Raw genomic sequence first — 19,814 nt, 5'->3', positions numbered from 1 at the left:
TCTCATAAAAAGCTTAATAATACTAAAGTGTATTGTTTGCCCCAGCCTCCCTAAAATACCTGATTTTCAGACTAATTCACTTCACTTTTTGGCAGGTGCTACAGGATATGTAACCCTTCTTTTGTGGATTAGGTATATCCTGAGGGTCCATAACTGAATTTGTACTTTGGGAATAACTCCAGTCTCTTTCCCCCCTCTTCTTGTCCCAAAGGGTGGGTCCTTTCTGTTGAGGGGAAGGGTAACTTTCTAGGCCCAGGGTAGAGGTGAACGTCCTTGTATGAGTGTTACCATGGCTCTTTGGGACAGGTACCATGACAAAACAGGCTGGACTCACTGGATGAGTGTTAAAAATAAATTTTACTGTGATTGATCTCAAAATAATTAATGGGCGCAAATAGTAAAGTGTCCAGTTACCTCCAGGTCCTTCAGTTTCCAGGAGTACTGATTTTTAGTCTCTCCCCCTCAGGGCAGGAACTTGGAACTGCTTATCCTTCATGGATTATTTTTTTATTTCCATACTTATATCCCATCTATAATGGGATCATGCTAGGTAGGGAGCAAGAGGTGTAATACAATATAACAATTTCTCTTAGAAACATAAGAACAAGCATTGATGCTAACAAAGATAACTAGAACATTACAATTTAAAACATTAGGAATGAATGAGACAAAATAAAACCAGAGCATCTCAACAGTCACCAAAGGCTTCAATAAACAAGAAGGCCTTCATTATCTTTCGGAAAATTTAAAAAAATCAGTTATTGTTTTCAAGTCTTCCGGTATCAAATTCCAAAGACGAGGCCCAATTACCGAGAAGGCCCGATTACGGAAGGAATAACTGTCCCAAAGTGGCTGGGTTATCCTAGGTGTGGAAATCCCTGTTTTCCCCACAATATCTGAGATCCACATGTACTCTGGAGCTTCACTTTGCCAGTGTCCTGCTTCCCAAGGGCGAAAATTCCAGTGGGGGGGTCTCCTGATGTCTTTCTCCCTCAAAATCCTCTTCCAATGATAACAGATGCAGCCACCCAGGAGGAAAGGCTAAATAATGAAAGCAGCCTTCACAGCTTCCAGCTCTGGGTAAGGAAGGGTGACAAGTAGGAAAAGTCCTTCTCTCTCTTCTCCTTGCTTGAGCACTGTGACCTCTTTGAAGTCTCATCAAAAAGGTACACAGCCTCTTTCCAGTCCAGGCGGATTCAGCCTGCCAGGAATGGTGCAGGGCAAAACTGTAAAAGTCAGAAAAAAATGGCAAAAGTCTCTCTCTCTCTCAAATCTCACCAGTCCCACACAAAGTGCCTGGCAGGGCAGTGCCTCTCCTTTCCTTTACTAAGCTGAGGGCCTAACTTGGACAACACACTGACACAGCTTCTCCGTTGAAAGCAAATCTACACTAGCCCCCCCTCTCTCCTTGTGCTTCAGGGATTCTCTATTCCAGACATCCTCTGGGGGAGGTGCTGAATCGAATGGTCTGTCCCTTTGCAGTTATCCACCCAAGGGCTGGGACCTAGGGCCATCTAGGGGAGACCCCTTGAGCTCTACAAATAGGATCAGGTGCATCCTGTGTATTTAGTTACTGTTGCAGGTCCTCACTTGTTCAAACATTTGTATATAGAGGGTTGCATACTCCTATCAGGAGCTCTATGCTTCTATGCTGTCATCTTTTCTGGAAGTCCTTTCTATCTCAGCTATATGCATGCAGCTACTCTCTCACGCAGCTTCACACACACCAGCCTCCAGCTTCAGTCTCACTGAACTGAACACACTACCTCGACAGCATGCTTACAACATCTCATGGGCTCAGATCCCAGAGATCTGCAATATTCTGGGACATACCACAAGGATCATCTCTCTCCCCTACGTTATTTAATATTTACCTGCTTCCACTCTGCCACTTACTCTCTAACCTCAAGCTAAAACATTATATTTTTGCTGATGACATCCAGATTCTCATGCCCATCACAGAATCACTGCAAAAAACTTGGGCACATTGGAATAACTGCTTACAAGCCATCAACACTCTGCTATCCAGCTTGAACCTCATACTCAACCCAAACAAAACAGAAATCCTCATCATCTCACCTGACAAAAACCATACCCTTACCAACTCCCAAAGCGCAACACAATTCTCAAAACTAACTATTAACCACTCCACCTCCGTCAGAGACCTGGGGGTGCGTCTCGACAACAAATTCAACCTTAAATCCTTCATTACCAACACAACCAAAGAATGCTATTTCAAACTCCAAGTGCTAAAAAATCTTAAACCTCTTCTTCACTTCAGTGACTTCCGGCTAGTAGTCCAGTCTATAATTCTGTCCAAACTGGACTACTGCAACTCTCTACTGCTAGGTCTTCCAGCCTTATCCACAAGACCATTACAGATGGTGCAGAATGCCGCAGCGAGGCTACTCACTAACACAAAGAAAAGAACTCACATAACACCTATTCTTCACAGCCTTCACTGGCTCCCTATAAAAGCTAGAATCACCTACAAGACATTATCAATGATCCACAAGGATATCATGGGCATCGCGCACCTAAATCTAAACTCACAACTCCGCCCTCACACATCACAAAGACCCATAAGGTACAACTACAAAGGTTCCTTATATGCTCCCCCAATCAAAACTACACTAACAAAACGAGCACTCTCCACAGCCTCTGGAACTCATTACCGCCGGATCTACGCCAAGATCCCTGTCATCTAACTTTTAAGAAAAACCTAAAAACGTGGCTTTTCAGGCAAGCCTATACAGAATCTCAAGATCACTCAGACACAGGTCAAAGAGAAAAATAGTCCAACATCAGATCCTCGATCACCTATACCCCCCTGAAGAACCAACCACGCCAGATCTGAACAACACACCTGTTTAAGACTCCTTCTCTGATTCATCAGTCTTCTTTAAACCATGCATAACTCGGACTTTTTGCACATCAACAAGGTCTATGTACCCACATATCACATTCTAGGCTACCCCTTTAATTATTCAAGATATTTATTCACGTTTTAAACATTCCCTATATTTATCCACGTCCTGTTGACGAGTTATTATTATTATTGTATATGTAATATCTAATTTATATTATTTATATTTATGTTATATGTTATATGCTACTCATATGTTAAGAAACGCTGTTTAATGTAACGCCCTATTGCGACAGTTTTGTTCTATGTAAACCGACCTGATTCGATACCTGTATTGAGAACGTTGGTATATAAAAATCCGAAATAAATAAACAACATACCAGGTTCCACAGGAGCTACACAAGTATGTTAAATGCATCCTTAGCATAAATTCTGAAAACAAATGTGGGCATGGAAGCAAAAAACAATCAAAAAAAAATTTGCCTCCTTTATGTAGTAGTTTAAAACTATATAATTTCTTGGGATATTTGTGTATTGTTAAGGATACAGGAATTTAGACAATAGCTTCGGTGTCCACAAATTCATACTTATGAAGGGGCTCAAAAAACATAATAATCATTAAAAAAATAACAAAAACAAAAAAACCCACACCCAGAGCCATTCCATACATATGTTTAGTTTTTAGTACTTGTCAGCATGGCTCTGGATTGTAAACCATCTCTGGCCAACAAGTTGTGAATAAACAGGTCTTCTGGTCTGCTAAAATTCTAAACCAATTGCTGCATAATTTACTTTTTGTCATGTTATCATGGTTAACCACCCACAACCCTACCACTGTTGTCTCAGACCTTCCCCACTGGGGGATGCCACGACCTTACATGCTAACTGCCATTGAGGGGTCCTCATAGTGTGACTGCCTCATGGGCTTCCCATGCACACCAACCACGTCTTCAAACTCTTCCTCCTGCCCCACCTCACTGGATGCCACTGCTGCTTTCTCCTGCCTTCCACCAGCACTGCACAGCAGCTTTTTGTACTATGAGCCGTATACTATTGCTAATACACTTGTGCTGTTATGAACTGTGCAAATACAGAGATTCTGTCAGTGGTGGGCGATTCGTTGTAAGTCATGCTCAGCAGGGAGCTAGGAGCGTGGTGAGCAGAGGTGCAGTACCAAAGTACCCCTGTCTCCTGCAGTTCATAGTGTGACTGTCTCCTGGCGACAGCGGAGAAGGGAGGACACAGCCCAAGGCAATGCTGCTAGAGACGACTCGGTCAGAGGGTGGGAGTGGGAGTCAACAGGGCCTGAGACAAGGAATTCAAGATGGGAGATCAGCAGGGGGGTAGGGGGCGAGGTAGGGATAGGCGACGAGAGGAAAGTTGGATAGGAGGGACAGAGGGGAGTATTGTGTGTGTGTGCGTGTTTGTGAGAGAGAAAGAAAATCTTCTTCCACTACCGTCTATCCTTTTCCCCCTCTGATCCCAGATCATCCCTTCTTAATCCTGAATCCTCTTTCTTTTCTCTCCCTCAGTCCCCATCCACTATCTTTTCCAAATCCTCCCTCTCTTTCATCCCCTCATTCCCAAGATAGCCTCTCCCCACCTCATCTCCTCTTTTCTCTGACCTGCCCCAATCCAGGGTACCCTCCTCCCCTTTTCTCAAACCCCAATCTTCCTCTCATCTCTGACTTTCTCTTTCCTTCTCAATCTTCTTTCCTCATTCATTCCCCCCTCTTTCTTCCTCTTCACCTACTCCCCCTTATTCCTAACTCTCCCTGCACAGATGCACCCTCTGCCTCCCCCCGCTCCTCATACCAGTCACTAGGAAAGTTTCCTCCACCTGCACCAGGAAAAAAAAAAACAATGAAAAAACTAATCCTGACATGCAAAAAAGGTCAGAAAACTAAAATGTTCATTAAGTTTGCACAGCTATGCAAGATAATGTAAAATGTCACACAGAATTGCCTCCTGATCTCAGAAACTTTGCTGCAGATTTCTTTTTTCCAACTCTTGCTGTAGTATCTACCCCCAGTTGCCTCGGGAAACGGTTGACTGGGGTTACAAGCAATCCAAACCACCTGAAACAGTTCTATTTAGGAGTTGGTTTAACATTTTATTTTGAAATCAAATGTTCTATGCCATGGCTTCAACATTTGTGAGCTCGCTCCTGATCAGTGAGAAATGAATGCATAGTTAGCGAGTGGGTAACTTGTTGCTCAGGGCAATGTGTTACTTCTTATCTTTTGAGAATGGGCTCTCCGAGCAGGTGTGGTCTCCACTAGCATCACACGACAAAAGCAATCCTCCTCTCACAGAATTCTCACTGCACAGCCGCATCCTGGACTAACCTTGCAGCCAAGATTTCCAGGGGGGCTGCTTAAGAGAATGAGAAATGCAAACAGCAGAATATGAATCTACTTTTTCTCCACAGAGGTTACGCACAATTCCACAACAGAAGCGCTTTTAATGCGCATTAGGTACAGCACTGAAATACTAAGGAAATCAAAGTGCTCATCCTATTGGATCTTATTTTCTAATACTAAATCAATAACAGGTCCACATTTGGTGTGTTGAGGGTATGTTGTCTACTGACATAAATGAGTGCAGTTTCAGGAAGGCTCCAAAATTAGAAAACACAAGGAAGGATGTGAAGATCTAGCACTTTTCAGTGTGCTAGATACATGGAAAAGGCCAAAACAGTAACACAATTTTTAAAAAGCATGGAAGAAGCTGTAAAAAAAAAAAAAAAAGAAGAAAGAAAAAAATGAGAGTAAAGGCCAAGACCGGAGAGGCTCTTCAGTATTGCATCAGGACTGAGCATTCGGGCCTTTATCTGCTATCATACTCTATGGGGGTCATATCCACCTGGTCGGTTAGTGGACAAGTTATCCGGCTAAAGTTAGCTAGATCACTTGTCCTGTATGTTCAGAGGGAGAAACTTCCTGCCTAAATTTATCTGGCTACATGTACCCAGATAACTGAAAACCTAACTGGCAATGTTTCAATCTAGCCTTTTAGGTTTCTAAGTTATCCTGACTTGTGCAGTCGGCTAACTTAACATAATGACATAATGAATGACAGCAGATAAAGACCAAAATGGTCCATCCAGTCAGCTCAGCAAGTTCTCTTTAAAAACACATTTATTATTATTATTATTATTTTTTTTAATGGTAGAAGCAATTGCCGCTCCATGCAGGCCTTCCTCTAAGTAACTAATCCAGATATCTTCAAAAGCTATGTGGGTAAGTAGCACTTTGATATAAAACAAATTAAAAAAAAGGAAGTAATGGGTCCTGTGGCCTGATTTCATCCCTACTCCCTACCAAATTTCATTGATAACCCTAAAGCCATATGCCCATTGCCCTCCTATATGTAAAATATGCTCCACGGTTTGTAGATCGGATCCCCTCCCCCGCCCATTCACCTGTTCTATTTTTAATAAAAATCTCTTTCCCCACCCCAGACACTGCCCTCACCCACCCGTTGAGCACTAACAGCTCAGCTGGCAACCCTGCACAGCCCACCGCACCGGAAGCACAATCTGTCATACGCTGGGCTGGAAGCAGCAGCAGCGAGTAAGAACTGTGCCTTGCACCCGGCAGGGTTTTGTAAGTGACAGGGGGGGCTGGGAGGGGGTCTGCTGGCTCAGTATTAATGCTCAACAGGTGGGTGCGGGCAGGGCCCGAGGTGGAAAACGGATTTGCTAAAAAGAGAACAGGCGAATGGAAGGTGGGCAGGGGGGTTGCTATGTGGAGCCCGGAACATACTTTCCATTTGGGGAGCATGTGGAATGGGGGTGGGGGTGCACGGCCCAATAGGGTCATCAACTACATTTGATGGGGGGGAGGGGTGACATTGGGGCATGGTCCCCTTCGGTTTTTTTGCTGTGTTTTTTCTTTTAAATATTAAGGGTTATTTAATCGGATATCTTTTGAAGATATCCAGATAGGCAGCAAGACCGGATAACTTTACACCTGCTCCGAATATGACAGAATTATCCCTAAATTGCCATTTAGACAGATAACGTGAATTATCCATCTAAATGGCTTTTGAATATTGACCTCTGTTTATAAAACAGAACATTATTTCTGACTATGGGCTTCGCTTTTGCCTCTATCATTTGAAATGTCCCTGCCAATCTCTAGTCATGCCAATACTGCATAAATCTGCTACTCCCTCTCAAATTGCTATACAAAATAAAATGGGATGCCAATAATTTGGGACCTTGTATCTTTTTCCTGATTTCAGAAATCAACCCTCTCTCGCTTATTAGAAGATATCCATCACTCTTCAGGAATCAAGCCAACCGTGAGGCATTTAAACAAAAGACATCACTGGGTAGACAGAGTGAACACAGCAAATCAATACCGATAATTAAAGGCTCAGTTGAGTAAGGATTTTCTCTCATTCTTTAAGTTGTGGCAAAAATCTGTAGCTCATAAACCAGTTTACTCAACATTTTTGCTATAGGCTCATACTAAAAAAAAGATATATTACTAAAAAGACCTCTTTAAAATAAAGTGTGTTTCCTACAGGCCATTAAAAATGAATCAGAATAGATTTGGATGGAAATGCTCTTGAGAAGTATTATTTTACTTATTTTTAGTACCCAACTAGGACACTCAGAAGGCAACAGTGCGCCAAACATTTACTTGTTTTCAATAGTCACATCATTACTGATGCATCACTTGGGATTTAGGTTGAAAGCTGTCAAAACTTTAGAAACATTATTTTCTATTATTTATTGAGTACCTTGAAACACTCTGTGAGATAGCATCCTGCTTAACTTTTTTTTTTTTTTGGGTTATTGGCAAACCACAATATTTTCTTTTTTTTTTTCCCCTTACTTACACTTAAGAGATTCAAAGAGAAATGCTGTTTCACGCTCAAGGATATTCTGTCCCCAGTACTAGGATGGAGAGATAAAACTATGTTAGAGAAATAACATAAGTTATGATTTTACTAGATTTCTCTGGCAAAGGATTAGGTTTTGACCTTGGCTGAAACTCCTGCAGGTGAATTTTCTGCAAGTTGTTTCTGCATGGGTTTGTTTTTTTTATTTAGAGGAGATTTGAGGATGCAATTCTTTTTCTTTTAGGAATGTTCAAGCTATTATCAAAAGATGTGCCATTTCAAAACTGTGCAAGCTAGAAAATGTAATCATGCAGTTTGGCAGATTTGGGTGGGATTTCCAAATGGATGTGTACCATCAGCTATGAAGATAGAGTATTACACTTTTCACACTAAAAAACTGTGGGGTTAACATTCAAAGCATTTAGCCGGCTAACTCATAACTTATCAGGCTAAATGGCAAGTTTTTGAATATTGTCCAACTTATCAGACTAGATTTTAGCAAGATAAGTTATTATCCTGCCAAAATCTAGTCTGATTAAAAAGCGCTCAGGGGGCATTCAAGAATGACCCTACATTATCCAGCTAACTTAGCTTATGTCCAGTTAAGTGGCACTGTTAACTTTATACATTTTTTACATATATATATATATATATATATATATATATAAAATGTGCCTTGTGGACCTGCTTCCTGATTCCTACTTCCCTCCACCAGTATGGCTTTACTAGGCCACTCATCTCCTATCCTCCTGAAGGTTGGTTCCTTCCCTCCCCACCTTTCACCCACCTGCTATCTCTAGATCACACTCCCCACCCCGCAGAACCTGAAAACCTCAGCCGGGAATAAGGTATTTTCTTACCCAGTTCCAGTGCTTCCAGCATTGCTCTGATAGGAGAAGCACTGGAAATGCTTAATTCTTTTTGTAACTTGAAGGCACCATAACCTCTTTAGGTTACAAGTAATGTGATCACTGGTTTTCTTCCTATTTATTATCCTTGCTGCATATTCTGAAACAACTGCAGCTTTCTGATTGTCTTTGGGGTAAACAGTCAACATAGAATGTAACAGCAGTCAACCCAAGCAGTTATAGAGGAATGGATAATGGCAGCCAGGTTACACTTGTCTAGATAAGGGTACAAATGGCTTATATGGCACAACCACATAGATAAGTGCTGGATTACAGACATCAACTGTGGCTCCACTGGGAAGGAGGAGTCTAACAAAATTCCTGATCTCCATACTAGGAGATTATTAGGAACTACCACCCAGGAAAAAGATCTAGGCATCATAACAGATAATACATTGAAATTGTTGGCTCAGTGAGTTGTGGCAGTCAAAAAAGCAAATAGAATGTTAGGAATTTTTAGGAAGGTAATGGTGAGTAAAACGGAAAATGTCATAATGCCTCTGTATCGCTCCATAGTAAGACAACACCTAGAGTACTTTGTACAATTCTGGTCACCGCATCTCAAAAAAGATATGGAGAAGGTACAGAGAAGGGCGACCAAAATGATAAAAGGGATGGAACAGCTCCCCTATGAGGAAAGGCTAAAGAGGTTAGGGCTGTTCAGATTGGAGAAGAGACAGCTGAGGGGGGATAAGATAGAGGTCTTTAAAATCATGAGAGGTCTAGAACGGGTAAATGTTCAGATAACAGAAGGACTAGAGGGCATTCCATGAAGTTAGCAAGTAGCACATTTAAAACTAATTGGAGAAAATTCTTTTCACTCAATGCACAATTAAGCTCTGGAATTTGTTGCCAGAGGATGTGATTAGTGCAGTTAGTGTAGCTGGGTTTAAAAAAGGTTTGGATAAGTTCTTGGAGAAGTTCATTAGTGTTTTAGTACTTGCCAGGTACTTGTAGCCTGGATTGGCCACCGTTGGAAACAGGATGCTGGGCTTGATGGACCCTTGGTCTGACCCAGTATGGCAATTTTTATGCTCTTATACTAACTCATTCTCTATTTATCTGTTCCACCCTACTCATGATTTTATAAATCTCTATTATATCTCCTCTCAATCATCTCCAGGTCGACGAGCATTAATCTGCTCAGGCTTTATTTATAGGGGAGCTGTTCCATTCCTTTTATCATTTTAAATCAAATTTGTCCTTTTGGTTACTCTGCCATTTCCCAACCTCATCGTAAAAGACGTAGTGGTTTACTTATCATTCATAAAAATACTTGGTCCATAAAATCTGAATTTCTTAACGGTAATGCTTCCCTCGAGATGCTTACTCTTTCTTTAAAACAATTTTCTATTTGCCTAGTCTATGTCCCCCCAAAACGTCTTTCATTGGATCTTTCAACTTTCTTCGAGCAACTACTACTTTCTAAATTTGATTTAAACAAGATGGTCATCCTAGGAGATTTCAATTTACATGTTGATGCTTCTCCTCCAACCCCAATAATGTTCTTTTTCTTACATATCTTTCACTTGCTTGGTTGGTCTCAAATTATTCACTCTCCTATACACAAGTTAGGTCACACCCTTGACCTGGTATTTGTAAACAGCTCAATCACTCCTTCTGTTCAAAACTTAGGGGTAGATTTTAAATGGGTTATGCGCGTAACCCCCAAAAACCTACCCCAAACCCCCCCTGCGCGTGCCGAGACTATCTTGCATAGGCTGCCGGCGCGCGCAAGTCCCGGGGCTTTCCTGGGGGGAGTGTCGGGGCGTGTCGCGGCCGGCACTTCATCGGGGGCATGGCAGCGGCCACCGGACCAGCCCCCGGACCGGACCATGGCACGCCGGCGGCTGGGCAGACGTAACTTGTGCAACAAAGGTAGGGGGGGTTTAGATAGGGCCAGGGGGGTGGGTTAGGTAGGGGAAGGGAGGGGAAGGTGCAGGGGGTGGAAGGAAAGTTCCCTCCGAGGCCGCTTCGATTTCAGAGCGGCCTCAGAGGGAACAGAGGCCAGGTGTGCAGCTCAGCGCGCACCGGCCGCCGATTTTGGGCTGCCTTGCTCGCGCCAACCCTGGATTTTAATGGCTATTGAAATCCGGGTACTTTTGTTTGCGCCTGGTGCGCGAACAAAAGTACACGCGTGCGCTTTTTTTTTTTATAAAATCTACCTCTTACTTTCTTCCATTCCCTGGTCTGTCCATTCTCTCATTAAATTTTGCATATTTTTTTCCACACATACATCTCCTACTCTGAAGCTCTCTACTGCTCATCCACATCAGGGCCGTATTGATACCTCTCACTTTCAAGAATCCATTTTGCCATTTCTCTCAGGCTTATGTTTAGACAATTTCTCCGATGCCCTCTGTCATTGTATTTTCTCTGTTAATTCTCTGCTTAATAATCTAGCCCCTTTAAAAACTTTCAATTCATGCAATCAGAAATCACCTCCATGGCTAAAATCTATTGCAGTCAAGAATGCCAGGAATTTGCTGAGAAAAGCTGAACGTGAGCAGAGGATTGAGGGATAGATCCAAGATGGCGACTGAGCACTAGCACTGTGAGCATGGTGCTTTTCTTGAGGTTATTCTTTAAACTTTTCTTGCTACAATGCCCCATTCGGCTAGGAAAAGGCGTGCCCGAGAGAAATCCTTCCCTGGGGCAACTCCCGAGATGCCAAAAATTGGCCCGATGGACGCCCACGTTACTCGAGGAGCTGGTATATCGGGAGGAGAGTTGCGGGAGCAGGGAACAGAAAGAGAGGAGTCAAGTTCCATGCCAGATTCCGATACTACACTATCCCCGATGCAGAGGGAGGCACCAAGGAACCCAGCAATGCTGTGAGACCCAGATGGTGACCCGGATGGCCCTGCAGGATGAAACTGCCAGCGAGCCTAACTCCAGGAGAAAGCGGCTTGGAAGAACAGCCCGGTGGGCTTGAAATGCACCTTGGCAGCCCAGACGGAGGTGAATTGGAGTTGAGTTATCCGCAGAGCATATCCACGCTGCAACAGATAAGTTTAAAATCTTATTGTCCACAAAAACCAAGACAAATAACCTTAGAATCGTTATGGGAAACAATGGTTGAGCTTGGTAATTTAATGATTAAACAGACTGGGCCATTAAAATAAAAACTGAAGACCATGAAGTTAGAATTAAATCCTTGGAAAATACTGTGATAGTTATAAGTGGCCAAGAGACTGAGAGAAAAATATTTTTCGACTCGGTGAAATATAAACAAGAATAATTGGTCAAAGATAATCTGGCTTTGTTAAACAGTTGAAAATATGGAAAATTTATTAAAAAATAAGAACCTTTGAAAAATTAATTTTCCCAAAGTCCCTCACATAATTCCAAGAGAGATGTTTGGTAAATATATACAGGAAATTTTGAAAATACCTCCGGATCAAATTCCACACTCGAGTATTTTATGTACCAGTGAGAGATGAGTTAAAAAAGGCTTCTGGAGGGATATTTGGTCCTCAGAAAGAACCATCTAAGGAAAAAAATGGAATTGCAGGACTAAATCTTACGGACTTTTTGGAGTCTTCTGATCAGGCCCAAGCTGAATCAGCTACTTTGATAGTAAATTTTGCCCTTGAGATGGATAAGGAATGGATTTTGAAATTATACTTCAAATATCGTCTGGAGAAATTTATGGGGATGCAAGTGAGAATGTTCCCAGATGTGTCTAAATCCACGCAGAAAAGGAAGAAGCAATTTCTAATATTAAGACCCCAGGTCCTTCGCCTTTCACACTAAGATTTCCTTGTCGTTGTATAATTAAAGTATAGAGATAAATCTTTCCTCTTTTTCTTACCATCCCAATTAACACAATTTCTGTGCGATAATTCTGTAGCATAGGGTGTCTGTGCACCCATTACTTAGCTCCAAATACCTTGGAAAGTCTGTGTTTGTTCTGCCTCATATATTAGATAGCTCCTACCAGTGCTAAATTTAATTTAAACATGATTTAAGATTATTAGATCACTTGGATCTTATATTGTGGACTTGGATTGTATACATGGTTTCTTGATTTTTGTATTTCTTTTATGAGAATTATGAATGTATGCAATGATTTATTGTCAAGAGAATTATCTTGATATGAATGTTAAAAAATTAATAAAGATTAAATTTAAAAAAAAAAAGAAAAGCTGAACACCTTGGGATAAAAGCCCCTACCTCGGACAATGCTCAAGCATTCAGAAAGCTTATTGTTGAGTTCCAGACCTGTACTAATTTAGCGATGAAAGAGCACTTTTCAAAACTAATTTTAGATGTTGGTTATAATCCTAAGGGCCAGATTTTCAAAGGATTTACACGCATAACCGCTCCTGCGCGCGCCAAGCTTATTTTGCATAGGCCCGGCGACGCACGTATATCCTGGGGCTTTGTGAAAGGGGCGGGACAGGGTGGGACCGAGGCCTCCAGCACAGCGGCCGTGTCGGGGGATCATGCGCCGGCATTCGGCCAGCGCGCGCAACCTACGCCTGTTTTGTTAATGCTATTTTTAAATGTTTTAAATTAAATTTTATATTTTTAGTAATTTTAAGTCTTCATTCTTTTGTATTTGTTTTCATGATTATGTATGTTATTTTGTTCATCACCTAGGACATTTTGTGTTAGGCGATTCACAAATTCTAATAAATGTAATGCATTTAAATATAAATTTAACTGTCCCCTGTATCTTTTCTAGTTCTGCTATATCTTTTTTGAAGGGGGTGATCAGAACTGCATGCAATCACATCACAGATTTTTACAGAGGCATTATGATATTCTCAGTTTTTCTCCATTCCTTTCCAAATAATTCTTAACTATTTGTTTTTCTTTTTTTCACTATCTCTGCACACTGGGCAGAAGATTTCAATGTGTTGGACACAATGACTCCAAAATCCTTTTACTTGATGGTGACTCCTAATACGTAACCCAACATTGAATACCTGTAATCAGGATTACTGTTCCCTTGTGTGCATCACTTTCCACTTCTCTACACTAAATTTCATCTGTCATTTAAAAGCCCAATTCCTCAGTCTTGCACGGTCCTTCTGCAGTTCCACATAATCTGAATGCATTTTAACTACTTTGAATATGTTTTATGTCATCTGCAGATTATCACCTCACTCAGTGCTCCCTATTCCAGATCATTAATGGATAAACAGCAGTGACCCTAGTTCAGATCCCTGAGGAACTCCACTATTTTCCTCATTCCATTGAGAAAACGGACCATTTAGTCCTACTCTGTTTCCTATTAACCAGATACTTAGCCACAGTAAGACTGCCTTGCCTTTTTAGTTTTCTGAGGAGTTTCTCATGACGGACTTTATCAAATGCTTTCTGAAAATCCTAATGCATGGTTGACTGGCTTACCTTTGTTCTATGCTCATTCACATCAAAGGATTCCAAAAAGAGTAGTAAGGCATGACCTCACTTTTCTAAATCCATGCTGCTAGCTGTTCCCCATCAAACCATGCTTATCCTTAAACAATACATAATAGCAATAGCTTCCTCCATGTTACCAGGCACTTATGTCAAGCTCACTGTTGTGCAGTTATTTGGGTTACCCCTGGAGCCCTTTTTGAAAACTGGCATATATTGGTTACCCCTCCTGTCCCAGAAAACAGCTTTCCAATGAACATAGATTGCTATTATTACCCTCATTATATGTACAAACCTGAATAACTGGAATGTCTTCCTTGCCTTCCGATTGAAGTATTCATTAAGGGGCAGATTTTTAAAAAGTACACACGTGCGTACTTTTGTTCGCGCAACTGGCACAAACAAAAGTACGCTGGATTTTAAAAGATACGCGCGTAGCCGCGCGTATCTTTTAAAATCCGGGGTTGGTGCGTTCAAGGCTGCGCAAAATCGGCAGTCTGCGCGCGCCGAGTCGCCCAGCCTACCTCTGTTCCCTTCAAGGTCGCTCCGAAATCAGAGCGGCCTCGGAGGGAACTTTGTTTACGGCGCCCCCTACCTTCCCTTTACTTCCCCTAACTAACCCGCCCCCCTGGCCCTAACTAACCCCCCACACCTTTATTTCAAAAGTTACGCCTGCCCAAGGCAGGCGTAACTTGCGCATTTCAGCGCACCATGTTCTGGTCCGGGGGCTGGTCCGGAGGCCGCGTCCACGCCCCTGGGAACACCCATGAGCCAGAACCACGCCCCCAATGACACGCCGGCCACGACACGCCCCCCCCCCCCCCCCAGGAAAGCCCCGGGGCTTGCGCGCGCATGGGGTGGAAGGGACAACTTTTCAGGGGTTACGCACGTATCTTACACGCGTACCACTTTGAAAATCTGCCCCTAAGGCATGAAGCACCATGATTTCATGATCCTAAGATGCCTCATAATGATAATCTGTGCTCATTTGAGAGCTGTTTTCTGGGATCAGTATCAGATCAAAGGATATGAAATGCAAGTGAGATGATTATCTCAAGAGATGTTTGTGAGACAGTACCTAGGAGAGAACCTGAAGCAGTACTTCTCCAAAGTATGAACATTCTCATGCATATTCAAGGTGAATATTCTGAAGTCTCAATAAGCTCTGGAGGTCACCAGAGCAGGTTTGGGATGCTCTGGCAGAGGGTAGCCTTAGGAAGCACAGGACTTCTAACAGACAAGCAGAAAAACATTCCTTTGACATCTCATATTTTTCTCTCAGGACCTTGAATTCTTAGATTCTTGAACAAGTGAAGAATGCATGAAGGCTCCAAAGGACATACTGAACCCATGATAAATGGAAGATCTTTGAGTTTTTCACTTTTCTTTTGATTCCCTGTGCCTCAGACAGACAAATCTTTTTTTTCACCTGAAGTGTGCCACATATTTATGGCATTTTGCTCAGTCAGTGATGTCACCAGCAGGGGCTTAGTAACTGCCCTCCAACTCCATGCATGTCTTTAGGACAAAATGATAGTGAGTGGAACAAACAAGAAACCTAATATATTCCACAGCACAAAGCATGGGCAGAGCTTATTAGCCACATAAACCTAGTTAGACAAAACCGCTGAGATATATATAGCACCGCTACAATCAAATTATGAATGCAAATATTTTTCTTCATATTAGCATTCAAATATCTTGGCAAATATCCTACTGATCTCTAGTGCAGTTTTGCAGAACTGAGGCCAAGTACACAGGAAAAAAGTTTCAGACAGCTAACTTTTAATATTGTCACAGTTTTTGTACAACTGCTGGAATTCTGTGGTCTGCACAGCTTAAATGTCCTACAGTATCTTGCTAAACCCCATAATACAAGTACAGGAGAACCATGAGTGGCTACCCCTTGTACTAATGTAACATACATCCTGGAACTAGAAAATCTAAGAAAAATCATAAGAGACCTATAACTACTACTACTGGAGGATGAAACACGGGAGGAAATCTTCCCTGCCCCTACAATTCCAGCTTCCTGTCAACCATCCAACCTGAAACAAAAACTAAGATGGCTTCAACCAGAAATTCAAAAAGATGAATAATCATAAAACCCTACAAGCACATGTCACAAGATCTTAAGTAACCCCATGAGAAAGGGTTTACACTCGTGCTCCTCTACAGATTAGCATATATGATCCAATATAAAAAAAATGTGAAAAGGGATAAGTTGAAAAGAGCTACAAATTAAGAAAAGACATAAAATTACACATTCCAGAGAAGAACAATGTGACACCTCAGTAGGAAACATTTCTCAAGGGATAACCCATCCCTTGAAAAAAACCCACACAACCCCCTCCCCCTCAAAATCAGAGTACTGAAAGGGAATTTCAGAACTATGCAAGAATGCAAAATATTTGAAATTAGGATGAACAAATATTTTGGAACAAACAATAAAGGACTTAATGACATTGGCTTTCTCATCCATTATCAGAATCTGCAAAGTGCTTCTGTCTCGGTCTCCTCTGTTAAATACAACCCCATTGCTGTGTTGGTCTACACAGATGCATGACAGTAAAGGTCAATAAAAATATATAAGGTGAAACATTTTATAGGATTAGCCTAATGCATTTCTTGACTAGCTTTTGGGAGCTAGAGTCTCTTCATCAGGTAAAAACAGAATGAGCAAGTAAAGGAAGAGGATGATGCTTGAATATGCAAGTCAACCACAGATTACATTACAATGGTTATGTGAAGGGGAAGGAGGAAGCAGAGAGAAAAAAAAAAAAAAAGGTGACAGAGAGGCAGCTGAATTATGTCTGGTAGTGACTTCAGAAGCAAAATCCCAGCAAAAAAAAAAAAAAAAAATTTCAAAAAGGAGTGCTAGGTGATAGGAGAACTCCCAATCACTACAAACACCGCCACCCTTTAACAACATATCAATAACAAAAACAAATTGTACATAAACCAGTGCCAAATTATAAATAAACCAAATCCACTGACCACAGACTTCCTTTCCCCCAACTATAAACATGCAATCATGCAAAAAAAAAAAAAAAAGGAAAAACCCCTAAAAAAAAAAAGCAAGTACTTATGTAATGCAAGCACCCTCACTTTTGCTAATCTTCCACTGGACTGGCATGTGCCTCCATCCCCTTTATGGCAGAATCACTCTGCCTCGCAGATGATAACAGAGGTGACTGGTGGACTCTGGCTCCCCTTAAAGAAGGAGGTGGGGGGGGGGGGGAGAGGAGACCCTGCCCCTGATGAAGAAGACGAGAACAAAGGAGGTGTTCTAAAAGAAACTTTCGGCAGCACCCTCAGTTCCGAATCAGTCTGACCCCCAAGTCCCTCATATGGCTAAAGGGAGACGAGATCTTCTAAGTCTGGACAAGGAAGCCTTTCCCATTTCATTCAATTAGGAGGTGGGGGCTCCTCAAGGGGAATTTTAAAAACTCTTCCACTGCATCCATTCCCATGCATTGCTCCACTTAATTTTCCTTTATCCATTTTCTCTTTGCCCAGGGAGGATATCTGGGGAGGTTAGGGGATAGAGGATCCATTTTTTTTAAGTATTCAGAGAGGGGTGACAAAGAAAGCTGTAGAGGCATGCAGAAATGTGTGTTCCCATCCAGGATTGCCTTGGAGTTACCTTCTGTGCTTGGGGTTCATTGACGGAGACAGCTGCATGCAAGATACTTCACAAGTTGGCTGTTACACTCAAAGTCTCTCTGGAAGCACTCACCATGGGGCCCCCTTATCCTCTATCATCTCTCCTGTGGGTGCGTCAGCAGGAGAAGCTCCACCTGGATCTCACCCATTTCTCTGCTGTGTCCCCCCCAGGGACAATACCAACAAAGGTAGTCACATCTAGCTCAATTACACCCACCTGGGTGACAAGGGCAACTAGCTCTTTCAGCCCTGGATTCTCCTTCACAGTAGGAGGGATTTCCCTCCCTCCATATTGACCATCCCTTCTTGGGATGCCATACTGGTGGGAGCATCCATAAGAAGCAAGCCGTCTCCCATAGTTGTCTAGAACCTATGACAGTAACTTTAATACCGATGCACAGGCACGTATGCAGACTAGAGATGAGCTTCGTTTTTTACTACCAGGTCGTTTTTTTGAGTCGGACGGTTTGGGGTAAAGTTCGTTTTTCCTCGGTTAGGTTTTTGGAAAAACGAACAAAAAACTAAGCGGGAAAAACGAAACCGGCCCAAAAACCAACGCGGGAAAATGAAGCTCAAAAAATCTCACCCCAAGCAATAAAATTTACTATAAAACAATAAATACAATCCCCCCCCCCCACCATCCCAATCCCTCCCCAAGACTTACCAACATCCCTGGTGGTCCAGCGGGGTCCCGCGAGCGATTTGTCCCTCCGTGCCCGGTGTGCCGTCGGGCCTGCCTCGCTCAAAATGGCGCCGATAGCCTCTGACCTACTATATCACAGGGGCTACCGGTGCCATTGGTTAGCCCCTGTCACATGGCCATCGGCACCATTTTGTGCTCCTATCATGTAACAGGGGCTGACCAATGGCACCGGGAGCCTCTGTGACATAGTATGGGCAAAGGCTATCGGCGCCATTTTGATTACTGGCAGCTGATGGCCCGAGGGCAGGAGATCGCTCCGGGACCCCCGCTGGACCCCCAGGGACTTTTGGCCTCTTGACCCCCCCCCAAGACTTGCCAAAAGTCCCTGGGAGTCCAGCGGGGGTCCAGGAGCGATCTCGTCGTTGGCTGCCAATAATCAAAATGGCGCCGATAGCCCCTGACCTACTATGTCACAGGGGCTACTGGTGCCATTGGTCAGCCCCTGTCACATGGCCATCGGCATCATCTTGTGCTCCTACCATGTGACAGGGGCTGACCAATGGCACCAGTAGCCCAGTGACATAGTAGGTCAGAGGCTATCAGCGCCATTTTGAGCGAGGCAGGCCTGACAGCATGCCAGGCACGGAGGGACAAATCGCTCGCGGGACCCGCTGGACCACCAGGGATGTTAGTAAGTCTTGGGGAGGGATCGGGATGGTGGTGGTGGGGGGGGGGGTTGTATTATACTAAATTTTAATGCTTGGGGTGGTTTTTTATTTAAAAAAATAAAATGTGCCCCTCCCCCCATAGAAACCAAAAAACACATTTTTCTCGTAGTTCGGGGAAAATCTGTTTCAGGGGGAGGGACCCCTGAACCACGACGAATAAGGCAATTTTGTTGAAATTGCCCAATTCGTCATAAACGAATGCACATCTCTAATGCAGACTTGAGTTCAGAGATGTGGCCGTTTTCTAACATATGTGCATATTTGCACACGATATAAAATAGTCTGTATGCAAGTATGACTGCATACAATTTTATATGGACACGCATGTTCGCACAAATGCCACCTGTACTGCACAAGTAAGGGGACTTTAATAGAAACGTGTACTGATGCAATTATCAGTTAAACAACCTTGCTCCCAATTTGCCCAAGTAAGAGATAGGACTTCCTATCAACTCCTTCCTCTTAACCCCGACTCTTAAAACCTTGCTGACATTCCTATGTTGTTTTTGTTTTAGGACTTACACGCTATCCATAGCAGAAGTAAAGTTACGCGATAGGGGAACACAGTGCACTACTTGTGCACATACGTTTTTACCCGCTGGTTTCATTTATAAATCCAGGAGTGCGCATGCCCCGCCCATTTTGGGGACCTTTTCATGTGTGTGTGTGTGTGTGTACTGGAACATACTTGGATGGCTTTTACAATCTGCTCATGTGCACCAACCTGACATACTTGCAATGCTCCCGGTTTTGGCGCATGTTGAGGTTTAAAAATCCAC

Source organism: Rhinatrema bivittatum, chromosome 1 (genome assembly GCF_901001135.1).
Source record: "Rhinatrema bivittatum chromosome 1, aRhiBiv1.1, whole genome shotgun sequence".
Taxonomy (NCBI): domain Eukaryota; kingdom Metazoa; phylum Chordata; class Amphibia; order Gymnophiona; family Rhinatrematidae; genus Rhinatrema; species Rhinatrema bivittatum.
The sequence above is the reverse complement of the archived record's forward strand: the minus strand, read 5'-3'. Positions refer to the sequence as shown.